The sequence below is a fragment of the Acinonyx jubatus genome, chromosome C2 (assembly GCF_027475565.1).
Source record: "Acinonyx jubatus isolate Ajub_Pintada_27869175 chromosome C2, VMU_Ajub_asm_v1.0, whole genome shotgun sequence".
Taxonomy (NCBI): domain Eukaryota; kingdom Metazoa; phylum Chordata; class Mammalia; order Carnivora; family Felidae; genus Acinonyx; species Acinonyx jubatus.
This window is the reverse complement of record NC_069384.1, coordinates 95,604,521-95,631,982: the sequence shown is the minus strand read 5'-3', so window position 1 is coordinate 95,631,982 and position 27,462 is coordinate 95,604,521. Positions and strand designations below refer to the sequence as shown.

Here is a 27,462-nt window from a genome sequence, read left to right as displayed (position 1 = left end):
TATTAATCCCCTATTTGCAGGTGAGGAAACTGAGACACATGGCAATGAAGTTATTTTACTTTGTCTTCTCAGCCTCTGCTCTTAGCTGTCTCCTTGCTAGCCTGAGCAGAAGAAAGATCGAATTGCAGAGAATCTTATCTTAAGATTAAAGCTGACCAATCGCTTCTTTGAGCTGAAGTAATCAACCAAGGGTACTAGCTTCCAGAGTTAAAGAATTGTTTCCTTTATACCTGAAGATAGATCACTCAAATAAACACAAGTCAAAGATTCTGACCATAGAGAAGTTTTTGAAAATTGAAATAGGGGTATCAGTATCATCTTTTTTTCAAATGTCTAAATATTACATAAATATTTTTAAGAAATCCATAAATATAAAAGTTTACATACAACATAATTCCAATTATAAGTAACATATGTAGATGTGTGAATGTGCATGCGCATATACGATTTGGGAAAACGTATTCCGAGATCAAGATGTTAGTAATAGCTTCTCTGGTTTGTGGACTCATGGAAAGCTTCTCCCCAGGTAACTACCTGGCTCTCTCACTATTTCACAAAGTTTCATGTCATTTTTTCACTGAATCTTGTCAGTCCTGCCTTACTTAAAATTAACAACTTGCAAAACTCTTTGAACTTTTAAAATTTTTTCCAAAGTATGTATCATCTTCTAACATCCTATTTTTTATTGTATACTAGTATATATATAGTATTTATAACATACTAGTCTTTTTATTATTATACTCCAATTATTATTATGTCTAATATTTATTCCCTGTCCTTCCTGCTAGAAGTTAATCCCCACAGGGGGAAGGCTATCTGTTTGCTTTGTTCACCAAAGTATTCCCAAACTCCTAGAATAATCCTAACATTTTGGAGTTGCTCAATAAGTATTTTCTTAAATGAATACATAAATGTTCATGGTTCAATTTGTATTCTTTATAAATTTTTCTTATATTATTATGATGTATTCTGAATTAAGCACTTGTTACTGTTTATTCAGAGGAAATTCTTACAGCATTTTTTTCTTTCATACATAGAAAGACTGAATATATAACAAATATAATTATACAATTATCAGAACTAAATGGTCAAGTGAACTTTTTGCTTTTGAAGTGATCCAAAGGGCAATCTTTTTTTTTTTAATTTTTAAATGTTTATTTATTTTTGAGAAGGAGGAGAAGGGGCATAGAGAGGGGGTGAGGACGGAGGATTCAAAGCAGATTCTGTGCTAAGCAGAGAGCCCAGTGTGAGACTCGAATTCAGGAACTGTGAGATCGTGACCTGAGCTGAGACCAAGAGTGGAAGACTTAACCAACTGAGCCCATCCAGGTGCCCCCAAAGAGCGATCTTTTTAAAAATCAGGAGGAATAATGGGGCACCTGGGTACCTCAGCTGGTTAAGCCTCCAACTCTTGGTTTTGCTTAGGTCATGATCTCACGGTTTGTGAGTTCAAGCCCCACGTCGGGCTGTGCGCTGACAACACTGAGCTTGCTTGGGATTCTCTTTCTCTCCCTCTCTCTCTGCCCCTCCCTCCACTCACACACACACTCTCTCTCTCAAAATAAATAAATAGACTTAAAAAAAGATCAGGAGGGGTGACTAGGTTGAAAGGAAGCCATCATACTGTTGGCTTCACTTACAGAGGTAAGCCTTGAAATTGAAGGTTGTCTTTTGCCTTCAAGTATTACACATTTCTCCTTGCATTGTCAACTTAAGATGGTCTGCAGGGATTTTCTGGAGCTGACTGAACGGGAATGAGGGCTTCCAGGTTGTCCTATGGCTATGAAGCTGGAGTATGTGAGCAGCAGTGTCCATCTAGATTTTGTGGAGAAAGGACTGTTTCTGTAGCTGCATTGTGACTTTCTAGGCTAAGGAAAAAAGAACTTAGGGAAACACAAGCCTGACATAACACAAGTGTGTTTAACATCATCTAAGAGTAGGCCCCATGCCAATCTCTAAACCTCCTCCTGCTTTAACTGATTTTTAGACCTAGAATCACCCCCCTATTCAATAACTCGCTAAAGAAGTCATGCCCTGGAAGTCAACGCATGAGGAGACAACACCATATACAGACATCTGGGTAGATTTAATTTATTCTGATAACATTTCCTTAAAGCAGCTGCTGAATACACTTTATTGGAAAATGCTTCTGAGATTCCCACTGTGAAGGAAAATGAGTTGAAAGTATATGTAAATTAGCAAAATAGAGAGGTCACCATAATCTCTGGAAAACATATTATTTTTCAATCAGATAACTTTGTCCAATTCTGATATTTTTGTCTAACCACAAAATGAAATTATGAATCAGACTGGAGCAGGTGAATGGGATCGCCATGATTGGCAGTTGAAATCAAGGCAAGAAGAGCTCTCGAAGAGTTGTGCATGATGAAAATCAGGCCTGTTGTGTTTCTTTTTCTTTTTTAAAAAAGTGAAGTAGCCCAAGTGCTCCTAGAGCCAGACATAGCTTTAAAAATCTTAACTCTAGACCTGTATCTAGATTGCCGATGAATAGTTAATTAAAGACTGCAGATCGTTTCAATGGCACTAATGAACAGTGCTCTCTACAATCAGCAACAGGCTTTATTTAGCCCATCAGCAATGACTTCTAAGAGTGGAAGAGCTGGTTTCTATGTGAATCTGTGAAATAGCGAAAAAGAGGGCGGGTGGAGGGGAAAATGACAGTGTCTTTGCCTTATTTTGATTAGTTTGTAGCCTGTGGTACTTTGGATCCCAACTGCAGGCAGATCTCTAAATGTGGAGCACTCTGGTCCAGAGAACCCACTGAGTCCATCAAAGGAGGCCTCAACAGCCCAAAGAAGGACAGATGTTTGTTACCATAGTTCCATGCTGGACGGATTTTGAACTTTGAGCTCTGATGGGTGTCTAAAAGCAAGTCAGCTGATTTGAGAGGTGCTCGTATTGTAGCACAGGTTAGGCATGGTGGCTGAATTTCAGTCTCAAAAGGCCAGAAGATCTGGGTTCACATCCTATTTTGCTACTTATTAGCTGTGTGATTCAAAGCAAGTCACTTTACCTCCTGGAGTTTCAGTTTCTTATGTAAAAAGGAGATAAAATTGCTTACATCACATGTAGATATTTATGGAAATGTGAGCTAATTTATGTAAAGTGCTTGGCACTGAGTAATGATCGATACATAATAGCCAGGAATGGTATGCACATCCCAGAAAATGTCACAATTCTGTTATTCAGAGATTCTTCCCAGGATGAGAAGATACTTCACAGCCCAACTTGGATGGATGCCACTTTTCACAATTGTCATGTTTAGGAAAGTTCCCAGGTTTTCCCTGTGTTAAAAGAATGCTTCCCACGAGGCTTCTAATTCCAGTAGTCCATGGTAGGACAAACGCTGGACCCTCTCACTGAGTCTTCACCGGGCCCTGTGGCATCAGCCATCCTTTTCCGGTTCAAAGGGCGCTCAACAAAGCAGCAACATGTTCCTCCTTGCCCACTTTATGCATTGCACACTTTTATAAAATACACAAATTATAAAGCTCTGGGGTGATTTTTCTGGCTTACAAAAGAAGCAAAGACTGGGACAGGATTCAGGCAACCATTTGGGGACAGTTTCCCAAGCACGGCAACTCCTAAGCTTCCTTTACAAATTACATCTCATTTTCAGGTTTTGTTCTGTGCAACTGCCCCCAAAGATATATATCAAAATTGCTTCCATTGTTACTGTCTGAAAAACCACATTTTCAGCAAAAAAAAGGCACCTCTGTATCTGTGTTTCCAAAGTGACAAGTTTTGGCATCATGTTGATTTCTTCAGGGAATGTCTTTGGAAGGGCTATAAATCCTGGGAGGCTACTCGAATGTTCCTTTCTTTGCAGCTCAGTGATACATAGATACATTCACACACACAACACATACAGACGCATACTCACGCATGAACACTTTTCTAACTCACTTAGGCAACAGAAGAAATCGGGGAGCATGTTGAGATTCCTTATAAGACTTTACTCCTTCCTTTTTCTTTATTTTTATTCTACAAGCCTACTCTGCTGGCCTCTGGGGACCAGAGCGCCAGTTCTCCTGTGTACCCTGTGAGAATGGAAGTCAGTGCAACAACAACAAAAAAACCCTGAAAACTGTGACTGTCCTGGTTACACAGGAAAAGCGTGTACCACATGTGAGTCAGTGACCTAGACAGGATAACCAACAAAGTCAGGAAAGTTCTTAGCTTTATAAATGCTCTTTTTTCCTAACTGCTCTATGAGATATTATGTTAGGGTGTATTTCAAGTATCTATTGTGGTGTAACGAATCATCCCAGTACTTTGTGGCTTAAAACAATGATTTATTCTTTCTTTTGATCCTGTGGGTTGATAAGATGATTCTCCCCCTTGCAGCTAGTAGACTGGCTGGGAACTAGGCCTGACTGGGCTTCTCAACCCGGGAACCCCATCTTTCCTATATATGGCATTTTCATAAAGTTAGCTTAGACTTTCTCAAAGCACAGCAATCTCGAGAAAACAATCCAAGTAGCAGCATCCTAAAAGTGTTAAAGAGAAGCCATAACATGTCAAAAAAGCCCAGCTTCAGAATCCACACGTTATTACTTCTGCCAAATTCTATGGGTTATGCGAGTGATAAGGCCAGCCAGATCCAGGAAGAGGAGAAGAATTCTACCTTCTGATGAGTGAAGTAGCAAAATCTCACTGCAAAAGACCTGCAAGGTGGGAGATGTGGTTGCGGCCATCCTTGGAACCAACCTACCATAGTACACTATTTAAAGTTAGACTGCAAGGCGTTTTGAGAATCCACTAGCCTGGATCTATCATCCTCATCAGATTATAGACTCATAAAAAGCGCTTAGTTGCACCGAACCCACTTCAAAGAGCTAGTAGAACGACTATCCTGTTATCTTCCTTTCTGTGTGTGGTTCTTACATAACCTCTGTCACCCTGCCTGTGTTACCTTCTCCACCCCACTACATTGAAACAGAGTTTGAGAACTTGAGGGAAGCTGCGGGCTGGATGATAGCACCGATATTTTTTACCTTATTACTTCAAATGCATCTGATAAGGTAGCAAGAGTCTGTTGCTTGTAATTATCTGTGATTCTATAAGGTGTGAACAACGATCTGAATTAATTTTCAGTGCTGAGGACTTTCTGTAAACCAACAAGCAAATAAAACCAGAAACATAAATGTTTACATAAAATGTAACATGAGGATAGAATTCAGCGTTTAGCTACTCATCGGATCATTCGGGGGTCATGCAATACTGCCCCTAAGGATAACTCTCAAGCAAAAGTGATAGGCTAAGGTCTTTGCCTGACGATTTTTCTGGCTGTAAGCGTATAGTTTTTATTTTAGGACTGTCGTTCTGGCAACGTTGACAAGTGTTTCAAGCAGTATAAAACTTTGCTGGAACAGCAGCTGGCCATCCCTAACTTACTTTTTTGCTTAAAAAAAAAAAGCTTAAAGGTAAGAATTTCCATATTCAGAAGGCAGTTACTAGCTATTTCCACAGTGAAGTGACATTTTCTCTTGTCTAACTCAACTTTAATGGAATAATTATTAAGCGGTTAGTGATAGAGTTTACACTGTTCCAATTGTCAGGTGATATAAATAGCCTATTTGAAAACAAGTGAAGAGAAAGATAAACAGTTCATTCTTGAAAATATTAATTTTAATAGCTATATTACAACTCTTCCATTCTAGGATATCAAGCTCCCTGAGAATAGATCATGATAGTTCAGAGAAATTTTTGGTGATTAGTAATAGCATTGTAATTCTATTGGCAACCTGATAAATGAGATAATGTATTGAATTGAATAGGCAAAAATATTCACCAACTCCTAATCCAGTTCAATTTTAGTGTTATATGGTATTATCTGATTTTACACAGGCAGACACAAACACAAATTATATAATCATCATAATAAGATATTTTGGAAAATGAGTAGAACCAAAAGATAGGACTCATTAAAAATGCTTCATGCTTACTCCACAAAGAAATGTGTGTGGCATTTAAAAAAGGGGCTTGTGTTTGAAAAAATGCATACAACATTTTTCTAAATATCCTGTTATGGTGCTTACAGAATTTTAAAACCTAGTTACTTTGCATAATGAACTGTAAAAATACTTATAAGCTATACAAGGTAATATGTTTTCAAGGCGGGAGAGACCAAAAGCTATTTCTAAAGATATTGGCTTTGTATAAATTCCAATTTTTGGTAGTTATAAATACAAATACTTGGGGGGAAATAATTCTTTTTTTTTAAAAGGGTTTATTTCACTGTGTTAGAAAACTCTCTGCATTACAGTAAATTGTGTGTGTGTTTTTTTTTTTTTTTTTGTACATCCTAAACAGTGTTTGGGGTGGGGGGGGGGGGCAGTGACAGCTATGGTTTGATAGATCCTGTCACAACCTTGATAATCTGTGAAGGTTAGCCTTATGTATCAGGCCTTTTACCAAATAATCTGAGAAGGAGTCCCAGTTTCTTCTTTATCCCAGCATTATTTATAATACTAAAAGTACACAATGGAAACAACCTAAATACTCACCAAAAGGAGAATGATTGAACAAATTCCATAATGCATGAGTGGCCTATTCTGAGGCCATTAAGATTCATATTTTAGAAGAATGTGTAATGTTGAGAGAGTTGACGTTAAAGTGACATTAAATGATGTGCACAGAGAGTGACCCAAATTTATAAGGACATATATATGTCTATGGACAAATACAGTAGAAAGGAAAACAGTTGTTACCAGTGGCCATCTCTAGACGGTGAGACTGTGAGTGACTATTTTCCTCCTTTCTACATTTTGTCTTACCCATATTTACTACTTCACCTGTTTCCCCCTTTACTATCACGGGAAAACATATCATCTTCAGACCAATCATTGACTAAGTACCTAAGTAAGATGGTTGCCTGTTCTTTAAGTGTTGTCTGGTGGTGGCCTTCACTGTATCCATAACAGTGGAGATGTTTTTCCTTTAGTTTAATTAAACTTGTTGGCTTTTTTTTTTCATGTTTATTTCTGAGAGAGAGAAAGAGAGAGAACAAGTGGGGGAGGGGCAGAGAGAGAGGAGAGAGAGAGAATCCAAGTAGGCACTGCACTGTCGGTGCAGAGCCCGACGCGGGGCTTGAACTCATGAACCGTGAGATCATTACCTGAGCTGAAGTCGGCTGCTTAACCGCCTGAGCTAACCAGGCGCCCCTTGCTGCTCTTTTGATTTAAGACTGTTTTCTCCTATTTCACATGACATGCATATTGAGCATAGCTTGACAGCACCACTAAAACTCTCTTTTAAGAAAAAGAAAAGAAGAAAGTAATGTTTCTTTATAACTCTTCATTTCCCTGTCTTCAGAAATCCCGTTTTCTATCCCTCAGTTGTTTTGTTACAACTTCTCTGAATTCTGCCATGTTACACAATTGGCTCCTTCACTACTAAAGGAGAGAGAATTAGAGAGAATGGGGGAGAAGACACTAGAAAGAGGATACTAACTCCAAATACAACTTATGCTTTAAACATCGTATCATCAAACATCATGTCATGATTAATCATCATGAAATGATGATAATTAAACATCATTAAACATCATGAAAACCATATTGAATACAGGTGGGAACCTTCTGGAGAGGTAATCTGGTAAATGTTTTACAACCGGTCCTCTGAAATGTAAAGATCTTGGCTGATAGTACTGGCTATTCTCTAAGTCTCTCACCATGGTGATTGGTCAAGCAACCAGTGGGATGTCAACTGGCTTGCAAAATTCCAGAAAATTTAACAGTTGGTCTCCCCAAGCTGGTAGTAACAACTCCAGCATACCACTAGCTGACAAATAGTTTTATTCTGAACACACTGAGTAATTTCTTAACCTTTACTTACTTTCTTGATACTAAGAAATGATTACTTCTCAGATGTCCATTTTACTTTGCCGTTTCTAAACAGATCACTAGTTTGGCCTTTTTGGTCAAATTAAATTAACCAACAAATAGTTCCAACCAACAAAAAATTTACTAGTTACCCAAGTCTAATTTATTTTTAGAGCAAAAATTATTTGCTTTTGCTGATTGAAGATTTAAAAAAAAACCTGTTGCATTGTTTTATGCGGACACAGCCTCCTTATTTTTCTTTCTCTAGAATTTATGTAGTTGGAGTATTAACTCAGATCTAGAGGAACTATTTTGTTCCCATACAGAACCTCTAAGCTATTTTCCAACTTCCAGTAACACACCTACCATAAATCAGGCCTGGTGTTTCCTTTATGACGCACTATTGTGAACAAGAAGACAGTTATCTAAGCCAAAAAAAAAAAACGAAAAAAAACCAAAAACAAAACAAAAAAACCCACATAAAACAAAACAAAACAAAAAAACTATTCCAACAATTACAATTAAAAGTATTAACCATCCCCAGACATGAAGAGGTGAGATGCAATAATATGCTTCTAACGTCTCTGAAAGCGATCTTAAATCTGATTTTTAAGTTGCTGTAAAATAAATTGTATTTAAATAATGCATCCCCCCATCCTTTCCAGCAGTGAGATGCATATCCCTTACCAATCTTGTTCTCAGCAGGCAGTCCAGCCTGATGAAGTATCAGCAAAATGTCAGCTCCCACAGAGAAGTGCAACAAAGAGTCTACACTGAAGCAGTGACAGGCCTTTCAAAAAGCTATTGTGCAAATTCAGTTTTAAGATAGGGACGTGGCTGAGGACTGATGCGTATGTCATTACCAATGCGTTCATCTCCCCATTGTCTGTGGGAGTGGAAGAGAGTTGAGGTGCAGTGATATAAAGGCATTAAGTTGAGGAGTGGCATATCTGGTCTTCAGGAGATTTAGCTTCCTCTGTTTTCAAAGAGTTAATATTCAAATTGACTGTCATTTTTTAGTACATATCCATTGAAGGGCCCCCAAGAGCTGTTTTTTCCCCTATTCTTATCATCTTCTACAGTATCTCAGATCTTTAAAGTTAATCTTGTTATTACATTATAACCCTCAATGACCTGCTGATGCCTTCTGTGATGAAACGGAAATCCCTTAAAGAGCTTCGGGCACTAAATGACCATCATCAACCTGTCCCTAGCTCCTAGCATATTGACAATTATCACACACATTCTCCATACTTTACTCATTCCCCCAACCATCATGTGCTTTTAAACATTAAAAAAAATTTTTTTAACATTTATTCATTTTTGAGAGAGACAGAGAGAGCAGGGGGAGAGAGAAAGGGAGACACAGAATCCAAAGCAGACTCCAGGCTCTGAGCTGTCACTTCAGCAACATGGGCTTGAACCCAGGAGCCGTGAGATCATGACCGGAGCTAACGTTGGACACTTAACCGACTGAGCCACCCATGTACCCTAAGCATCATGTGCTTTTAAAATGCAGTGTCATTTATCATTGCTCTTCCCACTAATGAATTTTTCTCTCCCTCCACTTTTATTGCCTGTTGTAATTTTTCAGAGAATTTTTTCATTTTCTGGTATGTGTAAATAAAAACAAACAAAAATACTAAATCCCTTCCAGAGGGTCACCCATCATATTTTATTAGAATTTTTCTTTTGCCCATTATTAAAACTATCATTCATTCAATTTTTGTATTCCCTAACTCTTGATATATAAGTAATACTCATCAAAGATTTGCTAGCACGTGCACTCTCTATCTCAAAAATAAACAGTAGAAAAAAAAAGTTTTCTAAAAAAAAAAAAAGACGTATGTGATCTTTTAAATATAGCCAAGCCACTTTAAGAAAGTAAATAAATGGCTCTGGCTCTTAGTGTCTGAATATAGAAAGAAGAGGTTCAACTAAACAATAGTATATAATTATATGTGTGTAATAATATGTAAGTCAATGTGAAGTAAATAACAACACTATGTGGTAAATACAGGCATATGCAATATAGTGCAAATATGTTACTCAGAGCTCATGCTGAGTGCCTACTCTATGTTCACTGTGCTGTGTTTTTCATCGATTCACTCATTTAATCCTCTGAACAACTAACTGAGATTGGTACTATTGCTTACCCTTTTTATGAAGGAGAAAGCTGAATCTAGAAAAATTGAGTCACCTGTCTGAGGTCATGTAATTAGTAATTGAGGACTAGAGTATCAGTCAAGTCCATACCAACAGTACATATCTATAAAATGAGACAATAGTTATTGATATTAAATATTGTATCCAATATTTAATTTCCAAGCCAGCTACATTTCTAACAGGTCAAGAAGTTTGATTAGGGTTGTTCTCTTTTTGGCCCCACATCTGTAGGTTGCAAAAAGAGTGCCTGCCATAGCCAAAAGCATTGTTGAAATGTCAAATGCCGTACCAGCCTGTGCTCAATTCAGTGATGGAGGGAGAATGCTTTTATTTGTTTGTATGCAGCTTGTCCGACCTATTTCTACAGCCTAAGCCTCCTGCTGCACCACATCAGTAATGATAGTTCTCAGCAGGACCTTGATACTAGCCAGCGTACCTGCCTGTCCAACTGGACTGAGCCTCATGACCAGTGCTGTAAATCAGAAGCTGCCTATAGTAAGTCCTGTTCATCATCTAGCATAAATAATGACCTGAGGAATTTCCTTTGCATTCTGCAGATGCTGAGTGGCCTCAGTTCTTTTTGCTTTTATAGGACTGCCCAATCTAACTGTTTAAAATTCTTTTTGTGTGTTGGTAAATATAGCTGGCTAGCTGCCTACAGTAATCTATGATTGCATTTGCTGCTTGCTTCCCAAGCCCTGAATTGAATATCTGGCAAAGTACAAAATAAATTCTTATTTCTACGGAGTCATCCAGACGTTCTACCTTCCAACACATACTGCTTTCATATATACGTGGACTCTTTGTGCATTGTTAATTGAGCTCAAGGTTCACTGTGTTTTGAAATTTTTATCTACTTACCATCAAATATCGTTTTGACTTATTTGACATGTATTCATTCTAGTACTGTAGTGGCTTAATATATAAATATAAGGACCAACTGACATGTGGAACAATTTCTTTTCTAATTTTTTTTTGATACCAATGTATCCAGACATCATTGTTTCCTTTTCAAACAAAAATCCTACAAAAGTCCATATAACATAGACTTTCCTGAGAATTTTACAAGTGCTCTGAAAGTGAGAAAGATCTCAGGTTATAATACTCATTAAGCTGTAATTGTGTTATTGTTTATTGTGCATTCTGTGTACATACCCCATTTGCTGAGTGTTTTATAGGATACAAAAAAAAAAAAGCTAAGATGTCTTCCTGTCCTCATGGAATTCATTTAAAATGTAGTAGATGAGAAAGGTGTATAAAGCACTAATTTTAATTCTATTTTAAGAGAGGATGAGATAATAGATGTGAGAGAAGTAGCTGTGATTAATTCCATTGGGGAAATCCTTGAGGTTTCATTACAGAGGTAAGATATTGGCCAAATCTTAAAGGATGAGCAAAAATCTGGCGCAAAGTTTATGCCAGGCAGAGTGACGTGCAGAACAGCCACCTAATGGTGCGTAATGATGGGCTTGCGTGCCATGTGTATCGTTGGAGCATGACTAGATTTAGGTTTGGATGTGACGGGAGATAAAGGTAAAAGGAATAGAATTGGGTTAGATGTTGAAAAGCACCAGATGACATATTAGAGGATTCAGTCCCTCTTGCGGAAGTAATGAGGAGAGTTCTAAAGGTTTTAGAGGAGTAAATGAACTTGATCTTAGCCATGAGGTGCAGAACATCATTGCAGCCCTGCTCCGCTCAGCCTCTCTGTTGTTTCATTTTTCCTTGCTCTTGGATGAGGTCCCATAACCCAATTAAAAGTATAGTTCTCTTATCAAAACTTCAATTCCTAATCCAATTTAAACTTGTTCCCTTGCTAGCCCAGGCCTAACTCAAGCTCAGAAGTGGGCAGGAGAGAAGGGGTGGGGCCCTTCACTCCCTCCTTACCTTGCTCTTGTTCTCTACCTTCTTCTTGGAGTATTATTCTTCAAGATGCCCTCTATGGCACCAGCAGCTGCCCCGTGGTAAAGGTGCTCCTACAATTTGCCATTGGTGGCCATGTCACTCTCCAGTCTCTTATCTTCAAATGTGGGTCTGATACCAGCTCAAGAATCTCCCACTTTCCAGAAGGCACATATCAAGCTCTCAAAGTGTTTTCTCTGAAACCTCTACACTGGGCTTCAGGTGAAGGGAAAGCATCCCCATGGAGAGGGGACAAGGAAGGCAACAGTCCCTTGACAACTCCAAAGATGCTGTCCAGTGCAGTGATGAATTACGGCAAGTCAGGGCCAGACTGCCTGACTGTCTATGCTTCTCCACTTAGGCTCTCTGTTACATTAGGTAAGTACTTAGTTACCTTAGTATCCTCATCTGCAGAGTGGGACTAATAGGAAACTTATAAGATTCTTCAGAGTATTGAATAGGCTAATACACATTACATCTTTGGAAGGGCATTTAGCACATAGTTAAACTCAGTGAATAGGCTAACAAAACCTCTTCCTTTAAAGAAAAAAACTACCCATCTTTAAAAAGTAATCCACAGCACGTATTTTATACCCTCAATGTAACTGAAAAGCTAAGAATCATAAAACTACATTAACACTCCATTAGTGAAACCTGAGTAAATTGCCCAGATTCTGCAAATCTGGGACAATAAAAAAAAAAAAAAAAAAAAAAACCCATGTTGTATCTTGTTATCTAGTCAGTATTTTTTTTAATTATCACTATAACCCTATGGGGTAGGTACTTTTATTACCCCCACGTCCAGATGGAGAAAGTGAGGTACAGATAGGTAAAGTAATTTGTCCAAGGCCACATAGTAATGAGGGAGGTAGGATTAGAACCTAAGTGGTTTGACTCCAATGACTGATCTTAACCACTATGTGATGCTAGCTTTCAATATATATAAAATAATATAAAGTAATAAAAATTTAAAAATATATATTGTATATCACAAGTTTCAGTAAACAGATGTGGAAAATGAAAGATGACCGAGTTTGACGATGATTTGGTGTGTACAGTTTGAGACGTGCTGAGCAGGACGTGCATGAATAATCATTTGTTGGAAAATCAGATCCTAAGAACTCAAAGGAAGGATCAGAACTAGGAGTGTAGATGTGAGAACCATCAACATAGAGACAGGTTGGACGAAAGGACTAAGAGGAAGACAGTAAAGACAAAAGCTATGGAGACCATAAGCAGAAATCAATAAATACCCTACATCAAGGGGGAAATACAGAATGGGAAACCAGTGAATGATACAAGATTTACTTAGAGCAGATGTTACAAACTGGCAGCCTTAGAGCTAAATTTGACTGGCAGATGTATTTTGAATGGAAGGCAAATTCCTTTTAAAATAAGCGATTCAATATTTTAAAAAAATCGGATGATTTGGGAACACTAGGACCATATTCCTGTGTGGGAACAAATGGCTACATTTAGTTAGCTCTCTGGGTGGGGCAGGGCAGTTAGTACCTCTCTGGGTGGGGCAGGCACTTTCCAGTTAGTCTTGGTCCCTACCACTCCCTGGTGTTCACCTGCTGAGACTCCATTCTCTTACTGCTGTTTCCTGCCTGGGCCTCAGGGACCTGTGTTTGTTACTCCTGCTTTAGAAAGGTAGAAAAAGGTGATAAAGAAATAGAAGGACTTAGAGATATAATTCCAGAAAAGGAGGACTTCCAACAAGAAAAGATTGTTGCTGTCTCATGTGCTGCTTAAAAAGAAAAAAAAAAAAAGCAAAGAAAAATGAAAAAGAAAGAAAGAAAGAAAGAAAGAAAGAAAGAAAGAAAGAAAGAAAGAAAGAAAGAAGAAAGAAAAGAAAGAAGGGTTGGTATGTACAGTTTGAGACATGCTGAGCAGGACATCCATGAATAATCATTTGTTGGAAAATCAGATCCCAAGAACTCAAAGGAGTTCTTGTTGGAAAGAAGAATGTAGGATTTGTGACTTGAGATTTGGTAATTAAAACATGTACTCAGGTGCATGAGTGCACACACATGCACACACATTGAGAGGAAAGAAGATGACCCTGCAGATCAGGATTAAAGAATGAATGGAAGTGAGAAAATGAACACAGTGCCTTTAGACTGCCTTACAGAAAACTTGAGAGTGAAGGCAACAAAATTGTTAACCATTTTTGGTTAATGTTTTTTGTTCTTTTTTTTGCCCTATCAACAGAATGCTTAAAAACTTTTTTGCCTCTCCAAGATACATTATCCCTGTTGATGAATCTTATTCAGTGTCAATCCCTCTCACCCTAGAAGGCCAGATCCAATGTAATAATTATAAAAAATGATGCAGAATCCATGAGAGTTATTAATGTTGAAATGAAATAAAAAACATACCTGGAAAGTTGCTTTCACATGAAATTTGCAAACAGTATATTTAAATGTTCTGATAGATACTTTGAGAAGTAACTTTTCGAAATCATTGAATTTTTCTATTGCCAAGTTTTAATTTATCTTTTCCTTCCTTCTCTCACACACATATGCATACATATGCCATATTTATATCATGTATTCTAAGTCACAATTCTTTTTATATTTTAACATCTCTAAAATTAGGGAGGGTCTTACAACTGATAAAAAAAAACAATACTTAGCTGCATTTGTAACTATCTAATATAGTTTATTTTCTCGGACCACACTCAAGGAGTGTCTGTGACTATATTAGGAATAATTTCTATCTCTTGGGCCCAAAAGGAGATAGAATATGAAAGGAAAATCAGATGAAATACATGTATTAATCAATTTTCAAAGAGTTTAAAGTGGCTCAATTTTAAATGCCTGATTGATCATAATAGTTATTTCCAAGAATACATAAATGCCTGCTGGCCTCAGAGACAATGGTGATGCTCAGTCTGAGATATCTGTATGTGCTTTTTTCTATAATAAAAATGACAGGTCCAAGAAACTGGAGGAATAAATCCTCCTGCTATTTTAAGATACAGTCGATCTTACTGTGTTCTTGTGCCATCATTAATCAATTGTCTGAATATAGAGAAGAAAGAGAAGGGAGCCTGCACACCACTTAATGTGCCTCACTTTAGCACAACAGCCAAGAGCTCAGACTTCCTGGATGTCTACCTTAGTGAGCATCTCCGCATAATTAATGTGTTCCGGAAGTTGAATCTGAAACTTTTCAAATCTTAAGGAAGCAGTTGTGTAGTATCATTGAAATTCCCTATGTATTCTCACAAGGATGATGTGTGTTAGCTATTAGCAGGGAATTGTGTTTCATTATATTATAGAATCTGAAGTATTTCCATTGTAGATTTCACTGTATGTTGCTAAATTCTGATTTACATTTGAGAGAATGCAAAATGATAGTGCCAACCCATCAATATCTGGTAGCCTTAGAAGTTTACATTTCTAGAGAGAATGTCTATAATTTAAACTATGTGATCAAGCAGTGTGATTTACATCTCTAATAATCATATCATGATAAAAACAGCTTAATGTTTTATGCTTTACAAGGCATTTTTCACATCTATTATCTTACTCAAACTTGGAAAATTCTCCAAAAGGAAACTATAATACCCACTTCAATATCACAGTATTGTTGAAATGGTAAAGAAGCCAACTCAAATTATATTTAGTCTCTTAAACTTTTACTGCCATCAATCTTGAATTATGTGTTCTTTATGATAGTTAATGCACAGTCTCAATATTATACTCTCTTGGATTTCACATACTTTTTTTCTATTGTGTTTTAGATTTTTAGAATGAAAAGTAAGACAATTCTGGTTGGAAACATATGAAAAGACTATGCATCAGATGATGAATAGTTTAAGAGTGCCATGCAAATGTTTGTAAAAGCCACCCTTTGTCAAGTGGTACATTCCCACACACTTAGTATTCATGTATGTTATCCACCTGACAAGATAGTAAAATATCCCACTCATCTGTTCAAGGCTAATTTTTCAAATTTTAATAATTTTATTAATCCCTAGCAAGGCCTTATAAAACTTTGCAAAGAATGTTAATAACTCGTTAAAGATTAATTACATGTCAGCTTTGAGGTCAAAGTGTTTGAGTGGTTTTTAGTTATCTGAATTAAAATGTATCTGCTATGAAAAGAACGCATAGTGTAAGACCCACTGCTGTCTTCACCAACCTTAAATTCTTATTTATGAAAACACATACACATAAATGTTAATGAGATGCCAACATGTATGCTGGTTAAAAAAAGTTAGTACAGACAGATGTCCTCAAAGAAGGCAGGTTACCTCCTGAATCTTGGGTAACATAGTTTACCACCCGGAGGACCAATCAGAGGCATGTCAGTCATGATGAAGTCTTTACTGTCCAAAATTGGTATGTTGCTTTCCTGGGGTGTAACCATGAAATTTAGCTCAGCAAGAGCTTGGAAATAAGAAGATAAATTAAAAAAAATTATTTTCTAAATGGAGGATAGAAGAATTTGGAGAACTGTGAGGTCATAGAAAAGAGAGAAAGGAAATAGAAGAAAGGTCCAGAGGAGTCTGGTTCTTACATGATTCTGATTTCAATGTGTTCATAGAGCAGCAAAATATGAATGATAAATGTGGAAGGAAACAAAAAAACAGCATTAAAATGGTTTAATTCAAAGCTGTTTATTTAAATCATTAGTGTGTTTCTAATGGGACTTCTGGCAAATTATACATCACTTTCCTTATCTTTCAAGTTGGAATAACAATAATATCTATGTTGATAGATTGTTGTGAGCTTACCATATTTAAACAGCTACACAGGTTTTCACATGATAGATCCTCAATAATTAGTAACTCTTATTACCACAATTAATTTTTTAAATATACAGACATCACTTTCCAAGAACGTTAAGTTTTAAAAAAAGATAATCTGGCGACCTGTGCTTTATTATTTAGGATGAATGTGCAAATTCCTGTAGTTATTTTCACTACGAATTTGGGGAAAATTATAGTTTCTATGTCTTTCAAAAGATATATTTCTCTCATTCTAAGTGTTATAACTCAATCCCCGAAGGGTTACCGGTTTCCTTTCTTTGTAAAAAATGCTTGAGGGAAATTATATTTCTTCTTGGAATTCTGTAACTTAAATGAAGGAGTCTGCCAGTCAGCATCGCCAGTTTTCCCTGGGTCCTGGCATACGGAACATGAATTGGTTTCCAAGACAAAGCATTCAATAATCTGTATGCAAAGTAGTATTTTTACATAGCTCTGAATGTCATATCCAAATGTAAAGCTGCCTGTTGCCTCAAGTGTGAAATTCACTCTGATTTAAATTTTGTGTTTCTTTGCTACTAGTGATGCTGGTATTTGCGGACAGGGCCATAGAAACACATGTGACTGTGGTTAAAAGTAGTAATAACTGTGACTTCTCCCACTATTGCCTCTGTCTCCACAAGGAGAGCTTCAGTTTCAAGCTACCCCTGGGCCAAAACAGTAAATCTGTAGGGCTCAAGGGAACAGAATTTTTTTTGCCTTGATATTTTACAGTATCTTCCAAGTTGTAGACTATGTTATGATCGTCAATATGTTGTGATCGCCAGTGTTTTTAGAGAGCCCGTGTTTAAAAGTATATGGTTTCTTTCATCATTTGAACTCAAACAATGGAATAGATTGAATACTTGGTTATTTTCAGATTTCTTTGCCCAGGAAGAGTCTGCTTAGCAATTAGATTTTGGTTTTTAGGTAGAAAGAATATTAGGATGTTTGTCTTTGCTCACTTACAAAAGAGCATCCCGGGACCAGTGTCCCAGTTGGTACCTGTTCATGATCATTTAAAGATACTAGCCATTTTTTGGAATGCATTTCATCTTGAGCTTTTAAGGTTGATTTTGGCTCGAGTGCCAATTGAGGATGAAAAGGTTACTAGGGAGTTTGCCTATTCATAATGTACCTCACTTTCCATCTGGATCCCATCGCCCCCTGCCTGGATCACTTTTAATCCTCCCATGGCTTTCCTGTAATGAAGCTGTTCCTTTGAACCACCTTTCTAATGTGGAGGGGCGATGACAAGAAACTACTGTCGCTGTGCCTAGACTCAGATTTCCCATCTAGGGAACGCACCATACCAAAAATCTGGGTTTTTCAGGTATTAATTGTAGTAGTTGTATGAAGTACTGAGAAATGCATCTCACATGAGATAGCAAAATTGATAATAATGGCTGTAATCTGTGTCCAAAAAGGAATGTAAAAACTACCTTTTATTTAGAGAAGTAACTTGTTCACCATAATATCAGCCAGGATTGTGTAGCTATTGGTGTGTAGGCACATTGCTTTACAATTTAAGGTCATAAAACAATAACTATTATCTGTCATGAGTCCATGGGTAGACTGGGCAGTTGTCCGAGTCTGGGCCAGACTTAGCTGGACTCTCTCATGTATCTGTGGGCAACTGTCAGGTCAGCTATGGCTGGCTGGTCCAAGGTGGCCTCTTAGGACTTGCCTCAGAGCGGGCACACCATCACTTCTGCTACAGTCTACTGGCCGAAGCAAGTCATAAGGCCAGACAAGATGCAAGCGGTGGAGAAATGAACTCTACTACTTGAAGAGAGGAACTGAGTGTCACATTGCAAAGGGCAGGGGTACAGAGCTGGAAAGAGCACTGGGGACAGCTTTACAATTAATCGCAATTGCTTTCTCAGATTATGAGGAACAATATTAATAGCCCCTCATATACTGACCTAGACCAACTCTTTGACATGGTGCACTCCATAGGCCAAAAAAGAGAGGTCAGGTTTTGAATTCTCTCTAGCCCTCATCGAAGTTAGCATTTGAGAAAAATAACTAGATTGTTCCATGTTGTTATCTTGCACCAGTTAATACATTTCTACATCGGTTATATAGACCTAATTTCTCTATTTAATGGAGTCTTGATTTTTAAAATAGCCTGTTCTGAAAGTGTTTCTTCAGGTTTTTCTTTTTCTTTTTCATCTGCGTGTGTGCGTGTGTAAATATGGATATGCATGTGCATATGCGTATATATATGTAGGTATGTATATGTACACACATATTTCCTATTCTGCTCCTGCCATCATGCTATCATCCTTGTTATTCTTTACTCTGAGGCACTTGATTACTGTTTATTCTAAAGGTTACTGAACAGAGGAGGAGATGTTACCTGCCTCACTGCAGTCAAATAGTTGCTCTATAGAGGGTGAAGATGTTAATAAGCATGCTTCTATATCCCTTCATGTGGTAGTTCTAATAGAAAAATCCGTAGGCTCAGCAATAGGGGCCTCAAAGTCTGGCCCCTAATTTTGCACCTGAGGTAGCGGCATTTATAACCCTCCGTTGGTTGTCGTGGTGTCATCCCCATTAAATATTTAGTGAGCACCAACAGGCCTAGCGAATGTGCGGAACATGGAGGTAACCACATCCCCTGCCCAGCACGCTGTTGCATGATTACAGAGTTGCTGGCATACACAAGGACCTGGGACCTCCCCATTTTCACTGACTTCATAAATCTAGACACAGACCTCACTTTGGGGCTCATATTATTAAGAGGAGACTACAGAGGAAAAATAAACCCCATTTGGTAAAGTAAATGGTATGCCTGCTTCTGTAGCTACCCATGGTTTATTACTGCTGTATGTTATTTCCAGCAGTACTTATAACAGTGATCATAAGGGACCTTTAAAGACTTGCTGATGCCTCTTGGGCAGTTTCAGAATAATACAGTTTATAAATAATTCTGCCTACACATCTTATGTCTTCAGGATTCCTTTCGCCTTGCTTTGTTTGTTATGAACATATTTGCATGAAAACCGGTTATTTGGATTTCTGTCCTTTGAGAGCTATGGCTTATTCTTCCTCCCAAGTCAGAGTCACATGCTTTCCATGCCAGAGTCATTTCTACAGCCAAGTGAAGACTTTCAGACTATAGTGAGGGACATAACATAGAGACATACAAACTTCTAAGAAAGCAGTACGATTTTACTGAAGTTGGTGGGGTTTTTAACTTGTTTTTGTTCATTGAAGATTCAGAGTTGGCTATTTGGAGTAACACTTAAGTGTGTGTGTGTGTGTGTGTGTGTGCGCGCGCGTTTTGTTTAGGGGGGTGTTCATGTTAGAGTGACATTTATTGTACAACGGGTGCATATCTTTTATAGATATCACCCTTCTCATGCAACAGAAGTTATATATTAGAATCAATAAAATATATGTGATTCTTTTTATTTCACATCATTTTGATTGTCCAAAGGCATTTAAAATATGAGCTCCTATAATCAGGCTTTAATTTTTGTCTACCCCCATTTTGAGGAATTTTCTTTAAGGTATCAAATACCATGTGTATTTGCAGTTAAACTGTGGTTTATATTTGGAATTCAGAAATCCAAGTATGTACCAAGGTTTGCAAAAAATACCTGTACAATTTTATCTCAGTATTTTGCAAAGTGTTTCATGAGAATATCTGTTAAAGATACAAATTCATGGCCCTTTGTCAGTCCTGCCTAATCAGACTCTGGGAATAGAGGCAGAGTGCATTTCCATTTTAAGTCAATCCCCTGGGTTTTTTTTAATGCATGTTAAAGTTTGAGAAACACTGCTGAGCTTATCTTAAAATTAAATTTGATTATTAGAAAACTATATACTGGGACCGCATTAATTTAATTCCCTAGAGAATCATCTTCATGGTACTGTGATTCACTACTTTGTGCTTGGTTTTTATCAAGAATAAGTATCAGAAATGACAACATGTAAAGTGATTCTGTGCTTTTAAGAAACTATCATCAAAAAATAGTTCATTATATTATTCAGAGACCATCATACTGAAATCACAATACATTCCCTTTTAATCTGACTAAACTGGTTAATTATAACATACATTTACAAAAGTAAAGGGATCTTAATTGTCTAGAAGGATAGCTTTTCAAATTGAACACACCCACGTCAATAATACTCAGACCGAGAACTGGAATATTATTGATATCCCCAGAAGCCCCTTTGTGCCTCATGGAAGAATAACCACTCTCTTGGCTTCTATCACTGTAGATTTGTTTTGTGTCAGTTTTTGATCTTTATGCAAATGGAATTATAATGTATATACTTTTTAGTATCTGGTTTCTTTTACTACACATGTTTGTGGGATTCATCTATAATGATGCATATGGTTGTAGTTTGTTCATTCCCATTGCTGTTTACTATTGTATTTTATGATTACTCCACAATTTCCCATTCTCTTGTTGATGGATGTATTAGTTAACTATTGCTGAATAACAAATTATCCTAAATTTGCGACAATTTTCACCTTCAAAGAACAAACATTATTTCACACAGTTTCCAAGGTTCAGGAACCTAGGAGCAACTTCACTGGGGGACTCTGGCTCAGAGATTCTCATGAGAGTGTGTTTAAGCTGCCAAGCTGGGCTCAATCTCTGATGATTTGACTGAGACAATCTGCTTCCAAGTTCACTTACGTGTCTGTTGGCAGAAGACTTCGGTTCCACACCTCTCTTCGTAGTGTTTCTCTTGATATGACAGCTGGCTTCCCCAGACAGTGATGAGAAAAAGGTGAAAGGGGCAACAGGAGAGGAAGGGAGGGTGGGAGAAGGCAAGGGAAGAGAGAAGGAGAGGGGAGGAAGAAGGAGAGGAGGAGTAGGTGAGAGGAGGGGAAAGAAGGGAGGGAAGAGCCTAAAAGAGAAGATACAGTCTTTCATAAGGAATCTCAGAAGCCACAAGCCATCACTTCTGCTATACTCTATTGGTCACACAGACTAGCCCTGTTACAATGTGAGAAGAGACAACAAGAGGGCACAAATATCAGGATACAGGGATCATAGCAGGCCATCTCACAGGCTGGCTACCTTCGTGGCTTCTGGAGTAGTTGCCAATTTGTGGCTAATGTGAATACTGATGTTTTGAGCATTCCTTTATATATTTTGTAAAGGTACTATGCATTTCTGTTAGGCAATACCTAGTGGTGTAATTCTTGTATCTTATGTTATACAGACGTTTACCTTTAGTAAGAGAGTGCCAAAGAGTTTTACAAAGTGATTATAATAATTTATACTTTTGTAAGCAATACTCTAGTCACTCTGTCCTTGAAATACCTGATACTGTGTATTCCATTTTCATCATTCCAGGCCTGTTTATAATAGTATCTTACCATGATTTTAATTTGTGCTCCACTGATCATTAATGATATTTACTCTCCTTTTTCATATACTTACTGTCATTTAGATTTTCTCTTTTGTGAATCACTATTTTACTCTTGTGCCCAATTTTTAAGTGGGTTGCCTGCCTTTTATTATTGGTCTATAGAAATTCTTTCTATATCTGGATGTGGTCCTTGGTAGGCTATATGTAGTATAAATATTTTCTCCCACATTGTGGCACACGGTTGCACTCCTTTAACAATGTTTTTCAATGAGCATGGTTCTTAACTTTAATATGATTTAATTTGTCATTCTTTTTTTTTTCTGAGCCCTGTTTAGTAAGTCTTTGCTCATTTCTCATTCAAGCTCATGTATGTATTTGCTTGTTTATTCCTGAAAGCTTTATTATCTTATCCACACACTTAAATCTATAATCTGTTTAGCAAGATATATATATATGTGTGTGTGTGTATATATATATATATATATATATATATATATATATATGGCATAATATATCTTGCTTAAGAAGATTTGTAACAAGAATTCAAAAGTAAATTTGCAGTTAAAAATAAATCAGTAGGGCACCTGGATGGCTGCTTGGTTAGGCATCCAACCCTTGATCTCAGCTCAGATCTTGACCTCAGGGCCTTGATCTCAGGGTTGTGAGTTCAAGCTGCACATTGGGCTCTGTGCTGGGCATAAAGTCTACTTAAAGAAATCAATCAGTGTAGTGTATTATAGTACTAGGAGAAAATAGGAGAAAATCATATGATCATGTTAATATATGCAGAAAAGTACATAATTAATTCAACATTCATTATAATAAAACACACATACATGTGTATACACATACACACATAAACTCTTAGCAAATGAGGAAAAGAAATACCTAAATCTGATTTAAACAATATGTAAAAATGAATACAGCAAACATATTGTGTAGTAAAATGCTGAACCTACCCCTCGAGATTAAGAAAACAAGACAAGGATGCTGCTATCACCACTTCTTCACAATATCGCAGTTGAAGTCCTAGCCAGTGTAATAAGTCAAGAAAAAGACTTACTGGAAACAGATATAAAACTGCCATTGTTCCTAGATGACTGGATTATGTGTAGGAAACATAAAAGAATTTACCTACTATTAGAGCAAATAGGTAATTTTAGCAAGGTCACTGGATACTATATCAATGAACAGACTAATTGCATTTCTATATACCAGAAACAAACATAAATTATTAAAAGGATGCCATGTGTAATTGCATTACAGAATGTCAAATATCAAAAAATAAAATTTAGATGTAAGAGTTATAATGCCCCTAACTTAAAACTACAGAATATTGGCTCAGTCAGTTAAGAGTCCGACTCTTAATTTTGGCTCAGGTCATGATCTCATGATTCATGAGATCTCATGAGATCTGACAGTGCAGAGCCTGCTTGGGATTTTCTATCTCCCTCGCTTTCTGCCCCCTCCCCCACCTCAAAAGTAAATAAATAAACATAAAAAAGACTACAAATTATTATTGTGAGAAATTTGAAAAGCTAAATAAGGAAAGCATATACCATGGCCATGGGTTGCCAGATTTTCAATACTAACACAATCAGTTGTAAAATTTCTGCACCTTTTTTTTTTTTTTTGAATTGGCAAGCTGACTGTAAAATACATTTGGAGAAGTAAAGATCTAAGAAGGGCCGGGAGGGGAGGGTGGGTGATGGGTATTGAGGAGGGCACCTTTTGGGATGAGCACTGGGTGTTGTATGGAAACCAATTTGACAATGAATTTCATATATTGAAAAAAAATAAAAAATAAGTAAAAAAATAAAAAAAAGATCTAAGAAGGGCCAAGACAATCTTGAAGAATAAGAATAGAGCTGGAGAACTTTCATTACTAGATAAAAACTGCAGTAATTAAGATCATATAGCATTGGTTCAATATAGATGAATAGTGCAATGGAACATAGTAAAAGTTAAGAAAAATGACCCTCTCATACAGAGTCAATTGATTTATGACAACAGTCACCCTACCACATAGTGAACATGCAGTGGTCTTTTCAATAAATGGCACTGGGTCTCCTGCATATTCATATGGGAAGAAAAAAGAATCTTCACTCCTACCTCACACCACACACACAAGTCAAAACACTTTAATAGTACAATGATAAGTGTCTTTTTTTAAAAATATAGTATTTTTTCTCCTGAGTTCAGAACATTTTGTTTTAGGACATGGAGCAAACTATAGGAATACGTCCTTCACTCTGACAGGACCCGGTTCTCCTAAGAATCCAGTACTCCTTATATTATATTAGGGTTATGTAGATTATAAAGTATAGATTAATAGCTAACAAGCTAAATTAAAATATACCAAAGTTTTACTATTATTTTTATTATAGAACTATATTTTTAATTGTTCAATTGTGTTTGCTTTAGCTATCTGGAAACTCATGAATAAAGCATGTCTGATTACAGTTATTTTCTTTGATCCAAGGTTTTGGGCACAACTGTCTTGTCCCTCTTATTGCATGCTTATTATTCTTTCATCCTTGCTTTAATGATTCCATTTGATGGCTCTCTCTTTTTGTAAGTTATTTTAAATCTTTTTTTTTAAATAGTCAGGGTATAAATAATGAATAAATCAATCAATGAGGCAAGTTAAACTTCTTTTGAAATTTTGAAGCCTGATTGAATTGTCAAAAAGAATTATAGCTCATATAGTCATCCTCGTAATTGCACTTTGATAAAATTATAACTGTCCAACATCATATTGCTAATGCATATTATGCATATAAATATTACATGGAATATTCTTTAAATGTTAACATATGTGTCAGTATTAAAAAATAAGCAGCATTTGCATTGAGAAAGAATCTACTTTTTATAAACTGCCTATAATCTATACTCAGACAAAAACAATAGATTATTGGTTCCTCTGTAGTCCTCGTATGGGAGGAACATGTAGGGGAGAAGAAATAACTGTTCTGAAGGTAGGAAGTATAATCATGGAATCCTTCCAACCTTGTTAATGATTTAGAGCATAGGTTTTAGAGTTACCAAACCAGCCTGTGTAGGAATCCCAGCACTACCACTTAGTGACTGTAATCCGTGAACAAGTTACTTGACCTCTTTTAGGCTTCAATTTCTTTGTATCCAAAGTGGTTATAATAATACCTACCTCATACATCCAGGCATGGCTCCATATATGGTTGAATGTATGCATGAGACTTTTGCATACTGTATTTTTCTAAATCTTAAAATCTGGCCTTTATTTTTTTTTAATTTATTTATTTTGAGAGAGAGAAGGGAGGGAAGAGAGAGAGAGAGAGAGAGAGAGAGAGAGAGAGATTGAGAATCCCAAGCCTGTCCCTCTCGGCACTGTCAGAGCAGAGCCCCATGTGGGGCTCAAACTCACAAACCTTGAGATCATGACCTGAGCCAAAATCAAGAGTCACACACTTAACCGACTGAGCCACCTACGTGCCCACTAAAATCTGTCCTTTAAAAACTCAATCGTCAGATTCTGGAATACACTAAAACTTGGACACCTCTCCGAAAGAAGCTGGCTGAATATGGAGTAGCTCAACTAGGAGAGCAGGTTAAAAACTCAAATGATGTGGGGCAAGTACGAAATTCTGAACACTATGTGCAGCCCATCAATTGCAATGAGGACCCGGGGAGTTGTAACCTCTGAAACTGTAGATGCTGTTGCTGTCCTGTGAAGCTCAGCAGTGCTAGCGGGCTCTCTGGGCTCCCATTCCACCTAACACACATGGCAATAAAGTGCAGCACACGTTACCCACATTAGAGCAATAGTTACATCCTCAAAATAACATTTTAATGACTCCTCTAGTCTGTATTTGGGAAGATCATTTTAAATCTTGAATCTTGTCTTTCTCTGGGTGAATATACCTTTCCCTTCAGATCCTTGCATTTGGGACGTTCGGTCACAGTGTACTTCCCAGAAAGTATTTTGTCTGATTCTGAATGCCCAGAGGGTATTCTTTGATCCAAAATGTAAGGTCAGCAGTTAAAGCCACAATCAGGATATCTGTGGTATGAGAAGTCTGAACATGGTCAGGATGATGGATAAGGATGGTCTGTAGGAAAAGTAATGTTTCTTTCTCTCCCACCTTGGTCTGCTCGCTGTTGATATTAAGTCATTGTTGGCAAAGCCATATTTTGTCAGCAAACTAGAACTGTACCCCATGTTGTATGGGCAGTTTCTAGGTCCTTTGTTCCCTTCTGCTGACACCTATATCTATCGGCATTTGCAATGCTCTTTCTTGACTGTTTCCATTGCCCACATGACCAGAAGCCCCAGACCAAGACGCAAATAAGAAGCATTTTTGATATTTAATATTAAGTCAAATCCACCCCCAGCCTCAATCACCACCAGGAATCTGCCATTTCTCCTGAGTACAGAATATTTTGTTTTAGGACAGAGAGCAGACTAAAGGAAAATGTCCTTCACTTTGTCAGGACCCCATTCTTCTAAGAATCCAGTACTCCTTATATTATATTGGGGTTATGCAGATTATAAAGTACAGATTAATAGCTAACAAGCCAAATTAAAATACACCAAAGACTTACTGTTATTTTAAAATCTCACTATGGAAAGAAAAGGTCTGGGTAGATACTTCAGTAAACAAATTCAGGAAAGTTCAATTTTACTTGGTTGTAAGAAGCATACAGACATGCAAATATCTAAAATTAAGCAATGCTAGAGAAAAGACAAATTCACTTTTCAAAAATGATTAAAGTCTAGAAGCGAATTTGCTATCACACAGTAATTTGCTAAACTGAAGCAGGAGTTATTTTGGATTGAATTTGTTACATAGCTCATGCATGAAATGATCTGTTGCTTGTGCTTGTGAAGTTGTTTTCACACTATGAAACGACAGAGAGGAAAAATGTATTCTGTCTGAGGCATTGTAACAATATTGAAAGCACCGACGGAGGCTTTTTGTAGAGGTATCTGACTGCAACTTGTCATTTACACTTTACGGGCCAATAATTGTTAAGCCAAAACCGCAGATGCTTAGCTCTCAGAATTATCTCTCCATGTGTAATGGGTTTAGAAACCTAGCTCTGGCAGCGTGACAAGTGTCACTCATGTGATTACACTGCCACCGTGTGGTTTTAAAGATCCCTCTCATTTAAAAAAATACATATATATCCAAAGAAATAGTCTCTTAAAAAAGGAAAATGATAACAATCGAAGCATTGTCTCTGTTTTTCTCTCATTCATCTGTCCCGTTACTATGCCACAGCTAGTCTATGGATTACCGTAGGTGGTAGGGCAGGGGGGTAAACAACATAGAGGTGGTAGGTTGTACAGATATGATTCTAATAACGCTGCATAATTCACGAAGGATGCAGCTTCCACCTAGTGAATGTCATCAAAATGTTTGCTAGGAGATGCTACCTTCACTGACCTATTCTGCATAAATCTGG

General features: G+C 37.2%; 1 protein-coding gene across 1 annotated transcript in view; it reads left to right on the top strand.

The window, feature by feature from the left end:
• Positions 1-27,462, top strand: part of LOC106990035 (multiple epidermal growth factor-like domains protein 6) — a 70,372-nt gene that overhangs the window by 246 nt on the left and 42,664 nt on the right. The gene's annotated exons all lie outside the window — the stretch shown is intronic.